Here is a 26107-nt window from a genome sequence, read left to right as displayed (position 1 = left end):
GAATTGTATATAGTAGGGTTTTCCAGAAGAAAAAAGGTAGAAGTAGAAGCAGAAGTAGAACCAGAAGTAGAAGTAGAAGGCGGAAATATGGCGTTTGACCGACAAGATGGCGTATGTTACAATCTGGATCGGCTGTGACGTCACATGCAAGATCTCTATACACTGGATCAAGTGCTATTTTATAAGCTGCCACATAATGAGTGTGGAAGCCATTTTGTTTAATTAATCTAGTGAGTGATATAATTACAACTAGGACTAGTTGTACCAATATACTGGCGATATACAGTAGATTTAGTTCCAGGTTCAACATCTTCTCATTCATATATCATAAATTTTTATTTTTCATTTTTAAATTGCTCCTTTCTTTTGTGTTCCATCATATTAATTTTGACAGCAAACAACAAAAACCCTTCCTTCTTCAGTCCACATTTTATTCTATCCCTGATTTTTTTTTCTGGCTTAAAACCAAGTTTGTGATTCATTTACACTTCAGAGGTGTGTTGGCAGAATCTGAATGGCGCACCCAGCAAATCAACATAAGCATGTGTGTTATCCAACTCTGAATAACTTCCTTTAGTCACCAGCTCTGAATACAGTCCAATGGAAGCAGCAGCCAATGTTAAACATCAAAAGGAGGTCATATTCACATTTTTGCTTGACTTTTCTTTTCTGTAGACAATTTTATCTACTTGTTCATTATGTCAGAATTAACACTGGCCTCTGAATGAATAGGATATGAATATGACACCATTATTACATTACCTTACATTATATGGCATTTAGCAGACGCAATGTACAAGGAGTGCAAAAGTCAGGTACACAAAGTGCTGAACTTCTAGACAAGAAAATTCTAGTACCAACTGAACAAGGTGAGAGCAATACCTACTGTAATATTCTGTTGAAGTACCAACACTCAAACAGCCAAGGAAACAAACCAACCATATAAAGTACAATAGAGTACTCAAATGGCTAACCCCAGGCTAGATGGTACACAGCTTGGGTTGGTCTAGACCAAAACACAGTTACACAGTGGACAGGGAAGCAGGAGGAAAGTGGAGTCTGAAGAGAGGAGTCTTCAGTCTGTGTTTGAAGGTGGTCAGGGAGTCAACAGTTCTGACCTCAAAGGGAAGGTCATTCCACCAATGGGGAACCAAGACAGACAACAGTCTTGAGTGGACTGAGCAGGAGCAGAGAGGAGGAGGAAGGGCCAGGCAACCAATAGTAGCGGAGCATGTAGGGGCGGAGCAGACTCTGGAGGTATACTGGCCCTAACCCCTTGAGAGCTTGGCAAGCTAGCACCAATATCTTAAATTTGATGTGAACTGTGATGGGTAGCCAGTGCAGGTCAGCAAGAGAGGGGTGACATGGGAAAAATGAGGGAGGTTGTAAACCAAGTAAGCTACAGTGTTTTGGATGAGCTGCAAGGGTCTGATGGCAGAAGCTGGAAGGCCAGCAAGGAGAGAGTTGCAGTTGTCCAAGTGGGAGAGGGTCAGTGCTTGGACTAGGAGCTAAGTAGAGTAGGTGGTAAGAAAAGGGTGGATTCTTCAGATTTTGTAGAGGAGGAATCTACACATCTGGGTCACTGCAGCAATGTTTGCTGAGAAGGAGAGTTTGTCATCAAACATGACCCCAAGGTTCTTCACACTGGGTGAAGGTGACCTAGAGATGTCCCTCAGGGAGATGATAATGTCCAGAGGTGGAAAGAATAGAGCAGGAATGTAGATTACCTCCATCTTGCCTGGGTTTAGCTTCAGGTGATGGTTATCCATCCAGCTCTGGATGCCATGCAGACAAGCAGAGATTAGTGTGTCAGAAGGAGGAAGAGAGAAACAGTTGGGTGTCATCAGCATAGCAGTGGTAGGACAGACCATGAGCAGAGATAATCAGGCTGACAGACTGGCAGTGTTGTGCAAGTTCACACTTTTTTTGAACTAGTTCAAGTTCATTTCAAACATGTTAAAAGTGAACTGGTCACGTTCATAGTTCACAGTTTTAATTCTGAACTAGTTCAAAGTTCAGTTCATTTTACTTTAAGGCGGGATATGAAAATAAAGACTAAAATCATATGCTACATTCTAGCTCAAAACTACTCACATATTATAGATATTATATTCTATCACACAAAATGGAAGTTATTGTACATACTATATATGGAAAAAGGACAAAATATTTTGATTTCTGACTCAACCACTGCACCAAAACGTTACACGTGACTTCAAACAAATGCTTTCAGTTTCAACTAACAGTAACTTCTAATAAACTAGTCTGATGAAAGAGGATTTCTCAACTTTGCTTAGTGGTTGTAAATCTTCCACAATGTAGTCAATAATCAGTTTATCTACCTGCTGCTGGGAGACAGTGGTACTCTTGAAGGCTGCAGGCAGTGTGACTTGGATTTTGGGATTTTGGCAGGGGATCTTCTTGCCCTTTCCCTTCTGATCCTCGAGGACTTGCATATATGCTTTGAAACTGGACAGATGCTTCAACTCAATGTGTCGTTTCAAATTTGAGAACGACATTGTCGATGTTCTTACTTGTTTTTTTCAGGAAAGGTGGACAGAGCTTACACAGAAAGGTAAGGTTTTTACCGTCTGAGTCTGTGTGAAATTGTGTAAAATTGCTGTAAATAACCATGAGGAGAATCCGTCTCATCTGTGTTCTCTGTGCCGCTACTTGAACTTTCACTGGCCATGTTGCTGTGAGTGTGCGCCGGCTGTGGTGTGCGCGCTGTCTGCTGCCTGTAGCTAGGTAATGCTGGGTTACGCCTACTCTGCTCTGCTGCATCATGGGTAACGTAGTATGGAGCCAAATCATAGAGCCATCCACTATCTCCGGCTTCACACTACGTTATCCATGATGCATTGCACACACGCGGCACCTCAGGGCAGTGAGTGACAACATCAGACTGACAGTGAAGTAGTAGAACGTAAAATATCTTGCAAGTAGACGTGCCACTGGATTCATCAGGTTTCATGTTTCATTCATCTTCATGTTTGTTGTTCATGTCGCATAATTTGAACGAATTCACGTTCAAGTTCTTTCATTACAAAGTTGTTGCGTTCAGTTCAAAGTTCATGGAAAAACGAGCGTGTTCAATGAACGCGTTCTTTTGAACGCGTTCATGCACAACACTACAGACTGGGTGTAGAGGGAGAAGAGAAGCGGACCAAGGACTGAACCTTGAGGGATGCCAGTGGTAAGTAGGCATGGTGCTGATACAGTACCAGACCAGGTAACCTGGAAGGAGTGACCAGAGAAGTAGGACTTGAACCAGTCTAGGGCATTCCTGCAGATCCCTAGAGCTGATAAGGATGACAGGAGAATGGGGTGATCAACAGTGTCAAATGCAGCAAAAAGGTCACGGAGGATCAGGACCGAGGAGAGGGAGGCAGCATGAAGTACCCCACTGACAGAGAGATGTGCAGTCTCCATTGTGTCCAGCTCAGAAGCATGACTGGTGAGGATCCAGGAGGTTGTTCTGTGAGAGAAAAGAGGAAAGTTGTTTAGCAACAGCATATTCAAGTGTCTGACAGGAAGGGGAGAAGAGAAACAGGGCAGTAGTTCTGGATGACAGAGGGGTCTAAGGTGGATTCTTTTAGCAGAGGATTGATGTGGGCCTGTTTGAAGCTGGAGGGAAAGTATCTGGAGAACAAGGGAGGACATTGACAAGGGAGGTGATAAATGAGAGGAAGTCAGGAGTGATGTCTGAAGGAGAGATGAGGGGATAGGGTCAAGGGCACAAGTGGTTGGATGGTGAGAGAGAAGGAGCTGGGAGACATCTGAAGTGGAAAGAGGGGAAAAAGCAGAGAGCAAGGGGAAGAGACAGGGAGGGTGGAGAGGGGATGGGATGGGGAGGCAGGCATGGTGAAAGAATTGTGGATGGCTATGATCTTTTACTCAAAAAAAGACCTCAATGTCCTCTGCAGTGATCGAGGACTGAGGTGTAGCTGGTGAAGAGTTAAGGAGAGAAGAGAAAACAGAAAACATCTGACAAGGGTTGGAGATGGAGGTATGAATTGGAGTGATAAAACTTGATTTTGGCCGATCTGAGTGAGGCTGTGAACTCAGCAAGGAGGGACTGGTAGCAGGACAGGTCAGCAGGGGCCCTGGATTTTCTTCATGTTGTATCTGTTGCATGTAGACCAATTCTGTAGAAGCAAATTATTTTGGACATCCAGGGACTAGGAGGGGAAGATCTTGCTGGCCGGAAGACAAGGGGCGATAATGTGTTCAGTGATGAGGAGAGAGAGGAGAGCTAGGAGGATGCAGCAGATTCAGTGGAGAGACTGTCAAAGGATTCAAATGGGGGGAGGGAGACAGTGACAGAGGAGGCAAGAGAGGAGGGAGAGAGGGAGCAAAGGTTACGATTGACTAACAGTGGGGTAGGTGGGGTGATGATGGGTGGAGAGGAAGAGGCAGGGAGAATGAAATGAAGTGGTGGTCAGACAGATGGAGAGGGGTAACTGGGGGATCTGAGGCAGAGCAGTTTCTGAGGAAGACCAGGTCAAGGAGGTTGCCAGCTTCATGGGTTGGAAAGTGCAGCAGGAATTGATCAAAGGAGTGGAAGGAAGGCAGCAGAGTGGGAGGCTTCTAGGTGGAGGTTGAAGATTCCCAGGAGCATCACTGGGGTACTGTCTTCTGGAAAGGTGCAGAGTAGGATGTCCAGTTCATCAAAGAAAACATCCAACAGGGCCAGGAAGGTGATAACAAAATGACAAAAAAGGTTAACAGGAGAAGAGACTGAAATGGAATGAAATTCAAAGGAGGAGATGAAGAGGTGGGAGAGTGGAAGAGGTGAAAACTTCCATGACTGAGAAATAAAAACAGTGCCACCATCATGATGACCATATGGGCAAGGGGTGTGAGAGGAGATGGAGAGGGCTGCAGGTGTGGTGGTGACAGGTGAAATCTAGGTCTGTCAATGCAAGGGTGTGGAGGGACAGAAGGGAGGCAATTCCATAGTGCAGCAGTGATCCAGAAGGTGTCAGTGGAGGTAGCTGAAGAGTAGATGAGGTTGGAGAGGCATCGTCCTCTCAGGGGGCCATAACGATGTTAGCACTGCTTGTGGGTGAGACCACAAACAGGAATGGGGTCGAGACATATGATGAACAGATGAGAGATGTAGGTGAGGGGGAGAGATTTTGGGAAAGAGTGATGCTCAAAACTACTCCAAAAGCCTTGCTAATTAGCAAATGAAAAACAGTGAATTGCTCGCACAATCAAAACTGATGGGCGAATCCCAACTAATAGCAAAGCAAATGTAAAACACAAGAAGTAGGACGCGCTGAACAAATAGCAGATAAGCAGAGTATTCAACAAGTACAAGCAGCAGCAGAAAAAAAAACAACAACACCACAATGTTCCAAATCACAAAAACAATTGCCAAAACACAGAAAACTTAGCCTGCTCTAGAAGTTATCCAAAGCTCCAGTAGCCAACAATGAATGCACTCAACATTATGATTTGGTGCATGTCACTTCCAAAGGAACCATGTGTTACTGATATTTTGTTGTGTGGCAAAAGTTAAAAAAAGAAAAGGCATTTACTTTAAAATATTGATTGCTTCATTTACCTGTTATTGAAAACACTAATAGGTTCTGTGATTAATGAACCATGTTCCCATATAAACCTGGATTAATTATTTAACCTTTGAGGTCTGAGGGTATTTTCTGACACTCTAATGATTTTGGCATGCTCTGATTTATCAATTTCAACAAATCTAAGCAGTATTTTCAAAGTCATAGGACTTGTATTCAGCACAAGATCAGTTACAATAATATCCATGTAGTATGTCATGATTGTACTTATAAAGAAATAACATAAATGAAGATATAAAAAGAAGTTTTAGAACTGTGTTGGAATGTGTGAAAAAGCATTACCTTACCCATTGTGACAAACCATTTTGATCACTTGAGGTGATTCTGTTCAGCCTTAGGAATGTATCAAGCACAAATTTAAATCTGCTCCATTGATTTGGACAATTAACTGGCCATCAAAAAAAAAAAGTCCTATTGTTTTGGGATAAAGAGTTGGTAGTGGGAAGGGTATTCAATGAGAAGGGTCAAAATTTCCATTTCATTCAGTAAGAAGAGTGAAAACCCCTCCCACTGCCATCTCTTAATCCCATCATGACAAGTCACAATGGGTAAGGCAATGTTTTTTCACACATTCCAACACAGTTCTAAAACTGCTTTTTACAACAGCTTCATCTCATCTGTAGCCGCTTTATCCTGTTCTACAGGGTCGCAGGCAAGCTGGAGCCTATCCCAGCTGACTATGGGCGAAAGGCGGGGTACACCCTGGACAAGTCGCCAGGTCATCACAGGGCTGACACATAGACAACCATTCACACTCACATTCACACCTACGGTCAATTTAGAGTCACCAGTTAACCTAACCTGCATGTCTTTGGACTGTGGGGGAAACTGGAGCACCCGGAGGAAACCCACGCAGACACGGGGAGAACATGCAAACTCCGCACAGAAAGGCCCTCGAACCCGGACCTTCTTGCTGTGAGGCGACAGCGCTAACCACTACACCACCGTGCCGCCCTACAACAGCTTCATTTATCTGGTATTTGACTATTCAGTGTGTCTTGAAAATGAACTCTTGTACTATTTTATTCAGTTCAAGGGCCACAACCAACTCTTATTCTGTTACACAATTACTCTGTAACTTTGCTCCCACTCCAACTTTTACTCTATAAACTCAAAATAGAAAAAAATTAAATATTTGAGGAAAATACTTTTAACTCTAGAGAAATTGCTCAGTCATTTTTTCCTGTGTAGGCACTACAGCGCACACATCTCAACTGAGCTGCTCAAAACAAATATAAATATTTACACTTACTTGAGTTGATCTTTGGCTGGATCGAGTCAAAGTAAAAAACACTAATTTTTTTTATAAAAAAGCACCATTCATCATCAGTATCGCAGTTTTCAAGATTGAATTGAATCGTTGTCCTGAATCATCTGAAGTGCATAAAATCCGCATGCCATCTCGCAACAAAGTTTTACCTCCAAATAGCCTAAACTATGTGTGACAGATTTTATCCTATTTACAGTGGGCATTCCCACTGGGAAAGAGAAATTAATCTAAACCAAAAAAGTGAAAGTGATCATCATGGCGTTACCATGTGAATAGTCTTTTATGAATGCGTAAGTGGGCGCTCAGCACTCTGATGCCAATGTGACTGAGTAAGGTGTCAAGTTTTATGTTCCATCTAATTTAGATAATTTTTAAAACTATAATATTATTTGGCAGTGGGCACATAGGAAAGTGTAAAGTTTCTATCAATATGTTTATCATGCTTGTATGATGAAAAACCTGCCAAGATATTGATCTAAATACATGACCTACTCATTCTATACCTGTCGAGTTTCACTGGCAAAGCTCTCAACCCCAATTAAACAATTCTGACTGGGCAAAAGGTGTTGATTAATCTTCTAGAACAGCAGTTCTGATAGTAGTGCAAGTATATTTTATTATTCGTGAAGGGGCGCATCTGCAGCTCGGATGTTGAACTGTGTGCTGTTGGACTTCGTTCATATTATCTGCCCAGGGAGTTTTCTAATGTTATCATGGTGGCTGTTTATGTTCCCCCCTCTGCAAACCCAAACACTGCTTGTGACACTATTCACTCTGCAATTGTCCGGCTACAGACTCAACACCCAAGTGCATTCATTGCTATCTCAGGTGACTTTAAATCATGTTAATTTGGATAAAACACTTTCCACTTTCACCCAATTTGTGAACTGTCCTACCGGAGGGGGAAGAACAATAGACCTGCTGTATGCTAATGTTAAAGAGGCTTACAGCTCTTCCCCTCTCCCCCCACTGGGCAGGTCAGACCACAACCTGATTTACCTCTCCCCCTGCTACTGTATGTGCCTCTGGTGAAGAGACTGCCCACCACAAAGATAGTGAGGAGATGGACAGACAAGGCCAACAAGACACTGCAGGGATGCTTTGAGGTGACAGACTGGCAGACACTGTGTGAGCCCCACAGAGATGATATTGATGGGCTCACTGAGTGCATCACGGGATACATCATCTTCTGTGTGGACACCATTGTCCCAGCTAGGACTGTCAGCGGTTACCCCAACAACAAGCCATGGGTAACGAAGGGCATCAGAGCCCTCTTAAATGAGAAGAGGGCTTTCAGAGCCAGCAACAATGAGGAGGTGCGAGGAGTACAGCATGAACTGAGAGCAATGATCAGGGAGGCCAAGGAAAAGTACAGGAGGAAGTTGGAGTGGAAACTCCAACAGAACAACATGAGAGAGGTGTGGAGTGGAATGAAGACCATCACTGGTTACAAGCCAACCAACAGTGAAGGAGTGGATGGCAATGTAGAAAGGGCGAATGAGCTGAATCTCTACTTTAACAGATTTGATGGCGTGACCCCAACCCACCACCACTCTTCTGCAGGATGGCTACAACCACACACTTCACATTCTCTCCCCTCCCCTGCCTCTTCTTGCCCAACCTCATCCCCATTTCAGGACCTCGCTCACACCTCCTCAACAGACCCCTTGGCTGAGCACATCCCCCCCCCAAGAAACACCTTCATCCCTCCCCCACCCATCACCTACACACCGATCACCAGTGAGGAGCAAGTGAGAAGACAGCTGAAGAGACTCCATGCAGGAAAATCAGCAGGCCCAGATGATGTTAGCCCCAGGGCCCTGAAGACCTGTGCCCTCCAGCTAAGTGGAGTACTTCAGCATGTCTTCAACATAAGCCTGGGTCTTCAGAAGGTCCCCGTGCTGTGGAAGACATCATGCCTCGTCCCTGTACTGAAGAAGCCACATTCCAGTGACTTCAAAAGACTACAGGCCCATGACATTGATGTCACACATCATGAAGACCCTTGAGAGACTCATCCTGGAGCAGATCTGGCCTATGGTCCAAGCATTTCTTGACCCCCTTCAGTTCGCCTACCAGCCCCGTCTTGGAGTAGAGAACGCAATCATCTACCTGCTCAACAAAGTCTATGGCCACCTGGACAGTGCCAGCCAGCACTGTGAGGATCATATTTTGTGATTTCTCCAGTGCTTTTGACACCATCCGGCCGACTCTGCTGGGTGAGAAGTTAACAGCAATACAGGTGGATGCCCCACTGGTGACCTGCATTGTGGATTATTTGACTGGCAGACCACAGTATGTGCGTGTAGAAGTCAGAGCGGGTGGGTGGAGCACAGAAGTACGGCAGGCCAGAACTGAGTTCCAAAAACTCTTATTTTAGCTTTTCAGCTTTGACTTTTCACACTCTCCCAGTCTCACTCACACACACACACACACACACACACAAGTCATCTGGTGCTCCCTTCCTCTGCCCTCTCTCTCCTTATATAGGGCGTGGTTGCTGGGAAGACACACAAACACAGGTTAATTCACATCAGGTGTAGTGATTCTGCCACTTACCTTCCCTGACTCCACCCTCCTTCCCTGACTCCACCCTTCCCTGACTCCACCCTCCACCCTCCACAGACCGACACTTGACCACGCCCCCACTGCCACATACCCCCACCACCCGACTCAGGCCGGGCAGACGTCCGGCCCACAGCCGACTCCCCCCCCCGACGGGAGAGGAAGTCCGCCACGACCATCTGTGCCCCTGGCCTGTGAACCACCTTGAAGTTAAAGGGTTGGAGTGCCAGATACCAACGGGTGATCCACGCTTTGGCATCCTTCATGTGGTGGAGCAACTGGAGGGGTGCGTGGTCCGAACAGAGGACAAAAGGGCGTCCCAGCAGGTAGTAACGGAGGGCGAGGACCACCCACTTGATGGCCAGGCACTCCTTCTCGATGGTGCTGTAGCGCCCCTCACGCACTGACAGCTTTCGACTAATGTACAGCACTGGGCGATCCTCCCCCACCACCTCCTGGGACAAAACAGCCCCCAGCCCTCTGTCCGACGCATGAGTCTGCAATATAAAAGGGAGAGAAAAGTCAGGGGAGTGTAACAGTGGCCCCCCACACAGTGAAGCCTTTACCTCAGAAAAAGCCTGCTGGCATTGCTCCATCCACTGGACCGGATCTGGTGCCCCCTTTTTAGTGAGATCAGTCAGCGGGCTGGTGATGTCCGAATAATTAGGTATAAACCTATGATAATAGCCAGCCAGCCGCAGGAACTGTCTCACCCCGTTTTTGGTCTTGGGCCTCGGGCAGGCCGCAATCGCTGCAGTCTTGTTAATTTGGGGATGCACTTGCCCATTGCCCAAGTGGAAGCCCAGATACTGTACTTCCACCCACCCAATCACACACTTCTTCAGGTTGGCTGTGAGACCCGCCCACCTCAGTGACCTAAGGACGGCCCTCAGGTGTTGTAGGTGCCGCGGCCAGTCATTATTTATAGTAATGATGTCGTCAAGGTACGCGGCAGCATAGGTGGCGTGGGGGGCGGAGGACCCTATTCATCAGTCGCTGAAACGTAGCGGGCACCCCAAACAGCCCAAAAGGAAGTGTGACAAACTGGTGTAAGCCGAACGGTGTGGAAAAGGCCGTTTTTTCTCAGGATAATGGAGTCAATGGGATCTGCCAATAACCCTTTGTCAAATCCAGTGTCAAGTAAAAGCGAACCATGCCTAGTCGATCGAGCAACTCATCAGTACGAGGCATTGGGTACGCGTCGAATTTAGACACCGTGTTGACTTTTCTATAGTCTACACAGAACCGGACCGACCTGTCGGCCTTGGGTACCAAGACCACCGGGCTGCTCCAGTCGCTGTGGGACTCCTCGACGATGCCCATTTCGAGCATGGCCTCGAGTTCTTCCCGAACCACTTTTTTCTTGTGTTCGGATAGCCTGTAAGGGCGGCTATGCACTACCACCCCTGGGGGCGTCTCAATGTGGTGCTGTATGAGGTCAGTGGGGCCGGGCAGGGGTGAGAACACCTCCGAAAATTCGGTCTGCAACTGGGCAACCTCCGCGAGTTGGGTCGGGGAGAGGTGGTCTCCACAGGGGACCGGAGAGGTACACGATGCCAATACTCCCTTTTGAACCTCCGGCCCCAGCTCTGCCTTCTCCAGAACCACCGACACCAACGCCACGGGGACCTCTTTGTTCCAGAGTTTGAGTAGATTGAGGTGGTAAATCTGTAGCGCCTCACCCCTGTCCGTTCACCTCACCTCGTAGTCGACGTCCCCGACTCGCCGTGTGACCTCAAAGGGTCCTTACCACTTGGCGACTAATTTGGAGCTCGATGTGGGCAACAGTATGAGTACTTTATCTCCCGGTGCGAACTCCCTAAGGCACGTACCCTTGTCGTACAGGTGGGTTTGCCATTCTTGGGCCTGCTGCAAATTCTCCTGGGTTAGGTGCGTGAGTGTGTGGAGTTTTGCACACAGGTCAATAATGTATTGAATTTCATTTTTACTTGGTGAAGGTCCCTCCTCCCAATTTTCTCGCAGCACATCTAAAATGCTGCACGGCTGACACCCATAACACAATTTGAAAAGGGAGAACTCCGTGGAGGCTTGTGGGACCTCTCGCACTGCAAACAACAAGGGTTCGAGCCATTTATCCCAATTACATGCATCCTCACTTACGAATTTCTTAATTATATTTTTGAGGGTGCGATTGAATCGTTTGACTAAACTGTCCATTTGTGGGTGATAAATGCTGGTGCGGATCGGCTTAATGCCTAATAACCCATAAAGTTCGTTCAGTGTTCGTGACATAAATGAGGTGCCTTGATCAGTCAGAATCTCTTTGGGGATTCCAACTTGGGAGATAACACTGCGTGCTGAGATATTGCAAAGAGGCACTGCTTCCAGGTATCGCGTTGCATAGTCCACTAGAACTAATATAAAATGGTACCCTCATGTTGACCGATCTAATGGCCCGACGAGATCCATCCCAATTCTTTCGAACGGGGTCTCGATTAGTGGGAGAGGGCGCAAAGGCGCTTTTGGAATGGCTGCTGGATTTACTAACTGGCATTCGCAGCACGCCGTACACCACCTACGGACATCGCTGCGAATTCCTGGCCAATAGAACCGGGCCATTATTTGGGCTAGTGTTTTATCCTTCCCTAAGTGTCCAGCCATGGGATTAAAGTGAGTCACCTGGAATACCAATTCCCGGTGGCTTTTTGGAATCAAGAGCTACATGATTTGTTCTTTAGTCTGGGTGTCCTGCATCACTCGGTATAATCTATCCTTCATAATAGAAAAATAAGGGAATGACGGGGTGGCGTTTGACCATCGATTATTCTCACTTGGTCAAACGCATGCCGCAGAGTCTCGTCTCACGACTGCTCTAACGGGAAATCCGCAAGGGATTCCCCTAGAGAGGGAGGAGGAGCCGGCGGCTCCTCACTCTGACGCGGAGATGATGTAGACAGCTCTGTGACAGCTTCTCCCGCCAAAGTGACACCGGGACCTCCCCTTGCTGAAATACGACAGGACTCACTCTTTACTAAATGACACATTAATGCCCCAAATCCCGGCCAATCAGTCCCCAAAATTATCGAGTGGGTGAGGCGGGGATTAACCGCCTCCTTTACTCTAAATTTTTCCCCTCTGAAAAAATTGTGGACTGATACTAAAGGGTAGCTGTGAACATCCCTATGCACACACAACACCTTCACCCCCTGTACTCCCCCCAATGCCTCGTCTTGCACCAGGCTTTGGTGAATTGAGGTCTGATTACAGCCAGAGTCCACCAAAGCCTGATATGTATCCCCTTGGATACTCACCGGTATGCGATACCCTCCGGCCCGATCGAGGGCGGCTCCTGGCGCATCAGGGATCCGAACCACCGTGCCCACTTCCATCACTGTGCACTGCTGTTGGAGGTGGCCCAGCTCCCTGCAGCGCCAGCAAACCAGCCCGGGCTTTCTCTCTGCACCGGTACTCTGGGGCTCACTCACCTGAGGGTGGGGAGAGACAGACACGGAAGTGGGAAACGGGAGGACACCGCGGGTGCGGCGGCCTGCCTGTGAGGGAGCCGGCCCCCGCCTCCGCGGTGGGGGAACGGGGTGAGGACGAGACACAGAAGGGGAGGGGGAGAGAGAGAGAGGAGAGAAGCGAAGAGAGGATCTGTGATCCTGCTGCGGGAACAGCCGCCAAATGATCCTCCGCCAACTCGATGGCCTGATCCAGCGACGCCGGGCGATGACACTGGACCCACTCCACCGTTCCTTTGGGAAGTCGTGCAATGAACTGCTCCAGTGCCACCAGGTCGATGACTCCCTTGGCGTCGCGGTTGTCAGCCCTCAGCCACCGCCTGCAGGCGTCCCGGAGTTGCTGGCCAAACGCGAATGGGTGACCAACCTCCTCTAGGCGCAGAGCACGGAAGCGCTGACGATGTTGTTCAGGGGTGCACCCCACATGCTGGAGGACGGCCCGGCACAGGTCCACATAGACCAGCCGGCTGTCGGTGGGGAGCTGTAGCACGGCCAGCTGCGCCTCGCCCGTTAGCAGTGCTGTTCCACCGGCTACTCCGAGGCTTCTGTTGCTTGTTCAAATAGCGTGAGGAAGGCCTCGGGGTCGTCGTGTGGGCCCATCTTCGTTGGGGTGAGGTGGAATGGGCCCGCAGTGGTGGAGATGATGGCCCCCGCCGATGTGAGGAGGTGCCGGAACGCCTGACGATCTTCCTGTTGCGCCAGCACCAGGGCCTCGAACCGTTATTCTTGCTCCTTTCGGAGGGTGAGCAGCGCCTGGTGCTGGCTCTGTTGGGCCGTGGTGAGGGCATGGATCAGGTCTGTGAAGGGGGAGGACTCCATGGGGCTGTTCTCTTCTGTGCTCGGTCCCGGGTTTCGGCACCACTGTAGAAGTCAGAGCGGGTGGGTGGAGCACAGAAGTAGGGCAGGCCAGAACTGAGTTCCAAAACTCTTTTATTTTAGCTTTTCAGCTTTGACTTTTCACACTCTCCCAGTCACACGTGCACACACACACACACACACGTCATCTGGTGCGGGAGAGAGCTCCCTTCCTCTGCCCTCTCTCTCCTTATATAGGGCGTGGTTGCTGGGAAGACACACGAACGCAGGTTAATTCACATCAGGTGTAGTGATTCTGCCACTTACCTTCCCTGACTCCGCCTTCCGGTCACAGACTGACACTTGACCACGCCCCCACTGCCACAGTGCGCTTGCAGTGCTGTGTGTCAGACAGAGTGATCAGCAACACCGGGGCTCCACAAGGGACTGTCCTTTCTCCTTTCCTTTTCACTCTCTACACCACTGATTTCAACTACTGCACGGAGATCTGCCACCTCCAGAAATTTTCTGATGACTCTACAGTAGTTGGACACATTACCGGTGGTGATGAGAGTGAGTACAGGATGGTGGTGGACAACTTTGTCATGTGGAGCAGGAAGAACCACCTACAGCTCAAAGTGATGAAGACGAAAGAACTGGTGGTTGATCTGAAGAGAATCAGGGCTCTGGTGAATCCTGTTAACATCCAAGGGGTCAGTGTGGACGTGGTGGAGGAATATAAGTACCTGGGGTGTACTTGGATAATAAACTGGACTGGTCCAAAATGTGAATATGATATACAAAAAGGGCCAGAGCCGTCTCTATTTTCTGAGATGGCTGAGGTCCTTCAACATCTGCCGAACGATGCTACGGATGTTCTATGAGTCTGTGGTGGCCAGTGCCATCCTGTATGCTGTTGTCTGCTGGGGCAGTGGCTTGAAGGTGAAGGACACTAACAGACTCAATAAGATCATCAGGAAGGCCGGCCATTGTTGTAGGCGTGGAACTGGACTCTCTGACACTGGTGTTGAAGAGGACAGTGTCCAAAATAAAAAGACAAAAACAAAACAGACTGTTTTTCCCACCCTCTACATAAGGAGCTGATCAGCCATAGCAGCACGTTCAGTAAACGTCTGATTCTTCCACGCTGCACAACTGAGAGACACAGGAAATCATTCCTACCTGTTGCAGTCAAGCTGTACAATGCCACTGTATAACTGTGGTACACTGTATCCTTAACTCAGGTGCAATATGTATATAGGAATCATTGCATGTAAAATAACTTCATTTTGCTTTTACTTAAGTTATTGAACTTATTTAAATTTATTTTATTTATTCTTTTTTCAGATTATTTTATCTTCTATTTTAGACATGTTTACTTCTCGGATTCAGGAGCTTGGTAGCAAATTTGAATTTCCCTCCGGGGATTAAAGTAATTCTGATTATATCCAGCATATTGTTCATTCTAATACATTTGTCTCAATAGCAACAGCTCATTCACAGGGGCTTGTACAGCAGACAGACAATCTAATAATAATAATAATAATAATAATAATAATAATAATGCTCTTTTTACTAACTTTTATGGAGAGAAAAAAGAGACTGATGAGGGAATGATGGTTTATAGAGGCCTTTCACCGATGTCACAACTTTTTGTTTATCATCACGCAACATCTGGCATATTGCTGGGCGAATAAAGAAATGGCCACGACAGTTAATAATGAAAATTGAGATGACTGCAGTCAATACAATCTCTCTGAAACAATTAATTTATATATTATACCAACAGATCACGTTACATCCAAAAGCTGAAACATGTAGGCATCACAGATCCATATAATTTATCCACAAATGTATTTATTATTTATTCTGCACACTGCTCTGTGTGCATGCGCATGTGTTGCATGCGTGTTCACTGCTTCAGATGGTTTAAATGCAGAGGAGGAATTTCGCTGTGCTTGATTTTACATAAAAATAAAGATGACTTCTTAATTTACCCACAAAATGTATTTATTCCACTTGAAGTGTTTAGCAATCCAGCAATTTGGGACACTGCGACATCCTGAATTATTTAGTATTTGGGATTTTCTAAATACACCAGAGATGCTAAAAGGTTTACAAAAAAGTACAGATGCCTACCGATATTTCAAGGCAGGTTTCATGTATGCAGGAATGTTATGGGAAATTCCCGATAAAGAAAAATACCTTATTATGACAAAGGTAAGTTCAAACACGGACTTCTCATAGTAATAAACAAGCCAGGGACTAGATCTAAAATATTTTATGGTGTTTAGCCTAGTCTACACGATCAGTACATAAACATCCTGCTAGTCTCGCCAATCATGAGGTCAATAAAATGTGTCCAAAGTCCACATACAGATCTACATTTTAAAGTTGCAGAGCTTTCACACTAACCTGAAATAAAATATAAAATGTTCTCCACATTAAAAAATTAATGGGGCGCTGTGTGAGACGGCTGCCTCTCCAGTAGCTCTGTAGTTTTTAGCTCTTTTAACCTCTTTTTCCACCTTTTTACTTTCTGCTCTTCTTATGAAGATGTAGTGTGTTTTTCTTCATCTCATGGATATTTTTAACTTTAACATGCAACCAGTTTTCTCGCTTATTCGAGAAAGGACCTGCTGGCCTTGAAAACAATGGGAATACGACATCCCATCCTGGCGGAGCTAAGGAGGAAACCCAGGGGCTGCAAAGCTGAGGCTAAGCTAAAGGCTAGGCTAGCAGACAACCGGCAGTGCTACAAACCATCCATTCCCTCAGTTATCATGGGGAATGTGAACTCGCTGCCAAATAAGGTCAACGAGCTATCCGCACTGAACAACCAGCAAATTTACCGGGACAGCAGCTTATTTATTTTTATGGAGACATGGCTAACATACCTTGTACCGGATGCGAACGTGGACCTGCAGGGATTCACTGCTGTGAGAGCCAACAGACACTAAAGCATGCGGGAAAGGCAAAAGGTGGGAGACTCATTTACGTGAACAACTGCTGGTGTAACCTCGGACATATCTCCGTAAAGACAGTCTTATGTTGCCCGGACTTGGAGCTGCTAACTGTTAGCCTGTGGCCATATTATCTGCCGAGGGAGTTCAGTCATGTGATCACCATCTGTGTTTACACCCCTCTGAGGGCAGACGCAGCCGTTGCATGTGAGAGGATTCACTGTCACAGGAAGGCTGCAGACACAGCACCCTGAGGCATATCATCATCATTTCTGGGGACTTTAATCATGCTACTTTGGACTCTACTTTGGCTGTTTTTTACCAGGCAGTGGACTGTCCATCTAGGAACAACAGGATAATTGACTTGCAGTATACTAATGTGAGGGATGCATACAGAGTCACACCCCTCCCCCCACTAGGGAAGTCTGACCACAACCTGGTTTGTCTACAGCTGAAGTACACCCCCTGTCTAAAGGCAGCCTGCAGCAACTAGCTCCATCAGGAGGTGGTCCCCTGAAATGGAAGATACCCTCAGAGACTGCTATGACACCACAGACTGGGATGTACTGCTTAGCCCACACTGTGAGGACATGGAGGGGCTGACACACTGTCTGACGGATTACCTCAACTTCTGTGCAGACGTGGTTTCCCCCACTAAGAGTGTATAGTGTTACCCTAATAACAAGCCATGGGTAACACAGGAAGTCAAAGGCCGCCAACAGGAAGAAGGCCGCCTTCAGGAACAGGGAGGCAATGAAAGCAGCACAGCAGGAGGTGAAACGCTGTTTGAGGAAAGCTAAGGACAGCTACAGGACAAAAAGGTGGAGCAGCAGAAGCTGAAGGAGAACAGCATGAGGGAGGTCTGGGAAGGTATGAAAACCATCACAGGCCACAACCGTTGAGGGGACAGTGGAAAGGGAGAACGAGTTGAATGATTTTTTCAACTGGTCAACCAGCCCATGTCCCCCCCCACAGCCTTCTTTCTTCAACACACCTCCCCCCAGTCAGTCAGGCATCGCAGCAGCCCCCTCAACACAGACTCCTCCATGCATTACTGCAGACCAGGTCAGAGGTCAACTGAGGAAGCTTCACCCCAGGAAAGCAGCAGGCCCTGACAAGGTGCGTCCCTGACTACTGAAGAACTGCGCTGCTGAACTGGGTGAACTGCTCCAATGCATTTTCAACCTCAGCCTGCAGCTGGGGAGAGTGCCCACCCTCTGAAAGACATCATGCATCGTTCCAGTTCCCAAGAAGAACTGGCCCAGTGAGCTGAATGACTTCCGACTGATGGCACTCACTTCATATCTGATGAAGACATTGGAGCGGCTCTTCCTCAGCCTCCTCGTGCAACATGCCCAGGACTGTCTGCAGTTTGCATACCGGGCAGGTGTTGGTGTGGAAGATGCCATCCTCTACCTGCTACACCAAGCCCACTCGCATCTGGATAAGGGAAATGGCACAGTGAGGATCCTCTTCTTGGATTTCTCAAGTGCCTTCAATACCATCCAGCCCCTTATGCTTCAGGACAAACTGAACAGGATGCGAGTGGACCCCTGCCTGGTCACCTGGATCTCCAGCTACCTCACTGACAGGCAGCAGTATGTTAGGCTGAAGGACATCACGTCTGACACTGTGATTAGCAGCACCAGAGCACCCCAGGGCATGGTGCTGGCCCCTCTTCTCTTCACCCTGTACACTGCGGACTTCTGCTACAACTCAGAGCTGTGTCACATACAGAAGTTCGCCGATGACACAGACATCGTAGGGTGTATCAGGGATGACAGAGGAGGGAGTATAGGAGCCTGGTGAGGGCCTTTGCCATTTGGTGCAACAGGAACCATCTGCAGCTCAACACCTCAAAGACCAAGGAGTTGGTCATTGACTTTGGGAGGTCCAGACCAAGGTCACGACCAGTTCTGATCGAGGGAGTTGAGGTGGAGGCTGTGGATTCCTACAAGTACCTCGGGCTGTGGCTGGACAGGACTTGCAACACCAACCACCTGTACAGGAAGGGACAGAGCAGGCTGTACTTCCTGAGGAGGCTGCGGTCCTTTAACATCTGCAGGAAACTCCTGTGGATGTTCTATCAGTCCGTGGTCACCAGCGTCCTGTTTTACACCATGGTGTGCTGGGAGGGGGGGGGGCAAGCACATCCAAGAAGGACACATCCAGGCTGGTGGACAAACTGATCAGGCAGACCAGCTCTGTGGTTGTCGTGAAGCTGGACTCTCTGGTGACAGTGGCAGAGAAGACAACTATGGACAAACTACTGAACATCATGGACAATGCCAGTCACCCTCTGCACACAGTCATCAGCAACCAGAGGAGCCTGTTCAGTGACAGAATGCTCCTTCCCAAGTGCAGGACTAACAGACTTAAAAACTCCTTTGTCCCTCATGCCATCAGACTGTACAACTCCTCCCTGGGGGGAGGAGGGGTAACAGGAGGACAGAGGACAGGAAGGAGCAGTAGCCTAGCCTGAAAAAAAAGCAATACTGGACAATGTGCAATACCTCTTCTGTTGAACTTCCCCCCCCTTTCTCTTCCGCAAATCTTATTTTTAAAAAAATATTTGTATATGCAAATACCTAATTTAACTAGAAGTTTTTCTCCATTTCTATTCTCTGTTTATCCTGTAATGATACTCCTGGAATTTTAATTTCCCTGAGGGAAACTGCCCAAAGGGATCAATAAAGTTCTATCTAATCTAATCACAAACAGGAATGCTTTCCCTAGGCTGACACTTGCATGACTTTTGGCCACGATTTTGTCGTGGCAAGTTGTGCCATTTTGGGGCACGAACCGGGAGGCTCCCGCACTGTTCACGACTAGTTCACGCATAGTTCACGACGAGTTCACGAATGCGTGCCCGTCCACATTCATGAACTGGCACGACGAGTTCACGCATAGTTTGCGCATAGTTTACGCACTTCCCGCATTGGCACAATGAGTTTGCGCAATTCGGACGGTGTCGTGCCGACTTGGGCACGCCTGTGTCGTGCACAACCTCATCCTCATCAGATACCCACACGCAATTTCAGAAGTGGACCGCGAAGATCCGGACACACATGATCTGATCCCTGGTGGATGGAGGACTGACCGACACCTACAGGGGCTGCTGCCTCTAACCGGCCATCATACCCAGAAGGATGCAAAGGATCAGCGAGACTACCTGTCACATTACTACATGTCCCCTGCTGGTGCTGTCCCTTGGCAAGAAAGAATGGTAGTAGCTTCATGAGCTGCATCCACAGTTGTTCCATTTTTGAAATAAAAGAAACGAAACTCCCCCCCCAAAAAAAAGTCATGAAGGAATATAAAAGACATTAAAGAAAAAAGCAAGAAAAAAAAATTGCGAATGGCGAGAAGTGTCCGGGAAGCCCTATATATACCCCCGCACCGACGCGAGCACCACTGTCACGCAGTAGTCGTGAACTACTCGTGAACTGCTCGTGAACTCGTCGTGAACTGCTCGTGCCATGCGCAAACTAGTCGTGAACTGCTTGTGCCATCAATGCGTGACCATGTCAGTGGGAAGGCACGGCCACGCTGCGACACGCACCAATTCGTGAACATGTCGTGAACTACTCGTGAACTTGACGTGAGCTGTTCGTGAACTATTCGTGGCAGTTCGTGACAGTCGTGGCATGGCGTGCACTTCCACGCACTGGCACGCATCCTCCCGCATCGTCCCGACGAGTTCACAACGAGATCACGAACAGTTTGCGCATAGTTCATGACCCGGTCGCGAAATTTTGTCGTGACCAAAATTTTGAACATTTCAAAATTCTTGTCCCGACATGGCACGCAGTCACGACGGGTTTACGCACACTTCACGCCAGTTTACGACTAGTTTGCGCACTGGCACGACTCGAGTCATGCCAATGCGTGCCATGGAATCGTGCAAGTGTCAGCCTAGCCTTTGTTGGCATCCAGTCTTCCTGTTTAACTGCAGCTCGCCATTTTCCTCATCTTACTGGGTTCACCAAGAAGTGGTGAAAAGTTAAACCAGGCTTATCTCCATGTCTGTTATTACAGTGGTGCTTGAAAGTTTGTGAACCCTTTAGAATTTTCTATATTTCTGCATAAATACGACCTAAAACATCAGATTTTCACACAAGTCCTAAAAGTAGACAAAGAGAACCCAGTTAAACAAATGAGACAAAAATATTATACTTTGTCATTTATTTATTGAGGAAAATGATCCAATATTTCATATCTGTGAGTGGCAAATGTATGTGAACCTTTGCGTTCAGTATCTGGTGTGACCCCCTTGTGCAGCAATAACTGCAACTAAACATTTCCGGTAACTGTTGAACAGTCTTGCACACTGGCTTGGAGGAATTTTAGCCCATTCTTTTGTACAGAACAGCTTCAACTCTGGGATGTTGGTGGGTTTCCTCACATGAACTGCTCACTTCAGGTCCTTCCACAACATTTTGATTGGATTAAAGTCAGGACTTTGACTTGGCCATTCCAAAACATTAACTTTATTCTTCTTTAACCATTCTTTGGTAGAATGACTTGTGTGCTTAGGCTCGTTGTCTTGCTGCATGACCCACCTTCTCTTGAGATTCAGTTCATGGACAGATGTCCTGACATTTTCCTTTAGAATTTGCTGGTATAATTCAGAATTCATTGTCCCATCAATGATGGCAAGCCATCCTAGCCCAGATGCAGCAAAACAGGCCCAAACCATGATACTACCACCACCATGTTTCACAGATGGGATAAGGTTCTTATGCTGGAATGCAGAGTATTCCTTTCTCCAAACATAACACTTCTCATTTAAACCAGAAAGTTCTATTTTGATCTCATCCATACACAAAACATTTTTCCAATAGCCTTCTGGCTTGTCCATGCGATCTTTAGCAAACTGCAGGTGAGCAGCAATGTTCTTTTTGGAAAACAGTGGCTTTATCCTTGCAACCCTGCCATGCACACCATAGTTGTTCAGTGTTCTCCTGATGGTGGACTCATGAACATTGGCTAATGTTAATGTGAAAGAGGCCTTCAGTTGCTTAGAAGTTACCCTGGGGTCCTTTGTGACCTTGCCAACCATTACAAGCCTTATTCTTGGAGTGATGTTTGTTAGTCGACCACTCCTGGAGAGGGTAACAATGGTCTTGAATTTCCTCCATTTGTACACAATTTGTCCAACTGTGGATTGGTGGAGTCCAAACTCTAGAGATGGTTTTGTAACCTTTTCAGCCTGATGAGCATCAACAACACTTTTTCTGAGGTCCTCAGAAATCTCCTTTGTTTATGCCATGATACACTTCCACAAATATGTGTTGTGAAGATCATACTTTGATAGGTCCCTGTTCTTTAAATAAAACAGGGTGCCCACTCACATCTGATTGTCATCCCATTGATTGAAAACACCTGACTAATTTCACCTTCAAATTAACTACTAATCCTAGAGGTTCACATACTTTTGCCACTCACCGATATGAAATATTGGATCATTTTCCTCAACAAATAAAAAGACCAAGCATAATATTTTTGTCTCATTTGTTTAACTGGATTCTCTTTACTTTTTGTATTGTATTTGTATTGTTCTGTAAAATACAAACATGCTAGGCTGTCAATATAAAATTCCATATTGTAAAAAAATAGACATCAAGGTTGATAAGTTTGAATGAAGCTGCAGTCTTTTAGATACAAGTCTTTTAGTTCACTGGAAAACATGACTCCCCCCTGTCAGAATGTTCTTTTCTTTTTATTGAGCAGGAACTCAGATTATTTCTAAGCCCCCAAGTTTTCTTGGCTCATACTGTTCTGTGTAATGTCATGTAATTAGCATTGCCCGCTGGTGTGACAGTGAGAGTCTCGTCACTAATTAAGCAAACTGACTTCAATACAAAACTAATCCTCTGTCTATTTTCTTTAGAGATGTGAATTGACTGTCGTTTTCTTGAAATAAATGCTGTTGGAATTTGATAGCTCAGTAGAAAGAAAGTGCTAATTGGATAGGACTGACATTGTTTCTGTATGCAGCTGGATGATTGGAAAATTGCCATTAAATTAAGACACACAATGTTATCATATTGAGATGGTGTAGAGAAATGCCAACTGACGACTTTTACATTACACCTTGCAGCCTATTGAAAATTTAGAAAATATCCTGAAGGGAATAGTGAGTACTAATGTTCATTTCTACCCTGTGTGTAATTACTATTGTGATGATTTAATTAAATATTAATTGCATGAACCTGAAGATTTCTGTTTCTATATAACATGCATAATTGGATTTATTTGTCCGACTGTGTTCCATCTAATAAGTACATGAGAGAACTGAAAAAAATGTTTTAAATTACAGCTGAAAAATATTTGTCAAACAAATCAAAGCAATCATTAAGACAAATCTGCTGTAAATAAAATACTCACATGACCCAAAAATTCTCATTCTGCCTCACTGTGTGAGAGTGCAGGCACTTACTGATGTATGTGCAGAGGAAGCAGATAAGCAGACTGTCAACAAAGCCAAAATGTGTGTCTGAAATTGTTATCAGTATGCTAGTGAAGGTCAGGCGATCAGCAAACAACGTGACATGGAAAAGACAAAGAGCAAAAATGGAGAGGAAATAGCAAAAGGTCAGGAAATGCTAGAGACAGTCAGAAAAGATACAAGGTTCAGTATGTATGGAAATGGCAGAACAATACTTCACACTGGAGTGGTGTTAATGAGCGGCTTAAATAGTGGAAGTGGTGATTAAGGAAATGCGTGACAGCTGTAGTTCAGTAGGCTGGGGACAGAGGGCACTGTGTGTCATGGGAGTTGTAGTCCTGAGTGTTTGTAGTCTGCTCCTTCACACCGGGATTACTAACAGAAAACCCCCCGAGGAGCTACCTCTGGGAGCTACACTCTTTCTAGGATGACCTCTACTTCTGGGTGCTGGCTTGTTAGGATACTGGGCATGAAACTCTTGCTTCAAGGGTGGGTTGAGATTGTCCTTGGACTTAACCCAACTTTGTTCCTCAGGTCCATATCCTTCCCAATTTACCAAGTATTCTATTTGGCCTCCTTGTCATCTGGAGTCAAGGATCTTGTTTACCTGGTAGATTGGGTCTCCCACAAGGTTGAGTGCAGAGTGTTCCTGGTCTGGTGAGTTGTGGACAAGGGGCCCCGGGATAGCAGGTTTGAGGTGAACTTGGAATGTAGGGGATATTCGACAGTGAGGTGGGAGTTCAAGATGGTATGACGCATCGTTGATTCGGCACAAGACCTTGAAGGGCTCGATGTAGCATGGCTGGAGCTTCTTGCAGGTGTTTGCTTCTCTCAAGTTCCTTGTGGCTACCCACACCCTGTCACCAGGGAGGAAGTCAGGAGTCTCACCTCTATGTTTATCTACATACTCCTTGATATTCGACAGTGAGGTGGGAGTTCAAGACGGTATGACACGTCATTGATTTGGCGCAAGACCTTGAAGGGCCTGATATAGCATGGCTGGAGCTTCTTGCAGGTGTTCGCTTCTCTCAAGTTCCTTGTGGTTACCCACACCCTGTCACCAGGGAGGAAGTCAGGAGTCTCACCTCTATGTTTATCTGCATACTCCTTGTACTTGGCACTGACTGCTTCTAGACGCTGGTGGACCTCCTCCCAGATGGTTTGACTTCATCAAAGCCAGTCGTTAATGGCCTGTACTTGGCTGGGTGCATCATCCCAGGAAACAAGGGTGGCTGGTAGCCGAGTATGCACTGAAACAGTGTTAGCCGTGGAGACACCAGAACAGCAGATTAAGTCCAAGATGTGACCCTTAGAATGAGTGGGAACATCAGTGTACTGCTGGAATCCAAAACTCTCAAGGCAAGATGTAAAGTCTTTAGTAAGAGGGTTATTGATATTGTCCATATGAATGTTAAAATCTCCCAACACTATATTGTTTGGTCAGAGGGTGTACAAATGTGTGAGCAGAGCAGCAATGTCATTTAAAAAGTCTTTATTAGGTTTTGGGGGATGATAAACAGTTGCAGTGATAGTAGGAATAGGTCCAGACAGTTGACACATGGTCGATTCAAAGGAAGAAAAGGCAGGAACAGACACCAGTGAGACTTTCCACTTCTCACGGTAAATTATAGCAAAACCTCCTCCCTGGCTGGTGCCACAGGGTTGACAGATGTAAACAAACCCTGGAGGAGTGGATTCATTAAGTTGGGAAAAGTCATTAGGTTGTTGCCAAGTCTTGGTTAAACAGAGAAAGTCAAACTTACAGTCAGTGAGGAGATCCTGGATGAGATGTCCCTTGCTCGTGAGTAAGCGGATGTTGAGCAGACTGAAGTTGACAGTGGTGTTGTCACATTTGGCAAGAGAGTTAGCCAACCGGGCTAGGCAGGCTAGCACACTGTGGTCAACAATCCGGCCGGTGTTACGTGGAGGGTGACGAGAAGTGGACCAGATGGATTTTATTGTTTTCAACGTGTCTTCTTGGGTGTTCTGGTGAGACCCATGGTGGATGTATCTCCGACGGGGCAGGAAAGTTATATCCAAGTGGAGGAGTAATGCAGCCGGCAGAGGTGCAGACAGGTGGAAACGCAGCCGGAGGAGCTCAGCAGTGGAGTACTGGAGCAGACCCATCACGGGTTGGTGAATAAGTGACAGAAGAGGCCAGAAAAACACGGACCAGATATGTATCCTGCTGGTTAACATTGTAGGCGAGGACTCGAGAAACTTGGACAGGTGAGCAGAGGCAAGTAAGGCTCAATAACCGGAGCAGGACAAATAGGTAATCTGCTGTTCTGGTGTCTCCCCTTCTGACCACACAGCAGATGAACTCCCTATAACTGACTATTTCCTCCTTTCATTTAATGTCAGACTCCCTCTCTCCATCACTAAGCTCCCCCATCTCATTTCTTTCCGCAATATTAAGGACATCAACTTGGATTCTCTCTTCTCCAGTACTTACTCCTTTATGGACACTCACAATTTAACCAGCCTTAAAGAGTTGGTTTCATACTACAGTACTGGACTTCATTGTATACTCAACTCTCTTGCTCCGTTAAAAACTAGGTCTGTTTCTTTCTTCCATTCTGCCCCCTGGTTTATGCCCGAACTTCAGCTTATGAAAACCAAAGGATGGCAACTTGAGCAGCTCTATCGGAAAACTGGACTCGTTCACAAAGACATTTACAAAAATCACGTTACACTCATCTCATTATCTCTAGCCGCTTTATCCTTCTACAGGGTCGCAGGCAAGCTGGAGCCTATCCCAGCTGACTACGGGCGAAAGGTGGGGTACACCCTGGACAAGTCGCCAGGTCATCACAGGGCTGACACATAGACACAGACAACCATTCACACTCACATTCACACCTACGGTCAATTTAGAGTCACCAGTTAACCTAACCTGCATGTCTTTGGACTGTGGGGGAAACCGGAGCACCCGGAGGAAACCCACGCGGACAACATGCAAACTCCACACAGAAAGGCCCTCG

The 26107-nt window shown here is 46.7% G+C and overlaps 1 pseudogene; it reads right to left on the bottom strand.

Moving 5' to 3' along the window:
* Positions 1–1022: 1022 nt before the first annotated feature.
* On the bottom strand, positions 1023–25250 carry LOC132895865 (uncharacterized; annotated as a pseudogene).
* Positions 25251–26107: the final 857 nt, after the last annotated feature.

Source organism: Neoarius graeffei, chromosome 13, assembly GCF_027579695.1.
Source record: "Neoarius graeffei isolate fNeoGra1 chromosome 13, fNeoGra1.pri, whole genome shotgun sequence".
NCBI lineage: Eukaryota > Metazoa > Chordata > Actinopteri > Siluriformes > Ariidae > Neoarius > Neoarius graeffei.
The sequence above is the reverse complement of the archived record's forward strand: the minus strand, read 5'-3'. Positions and strand labels throughout refer to the sequence as shown.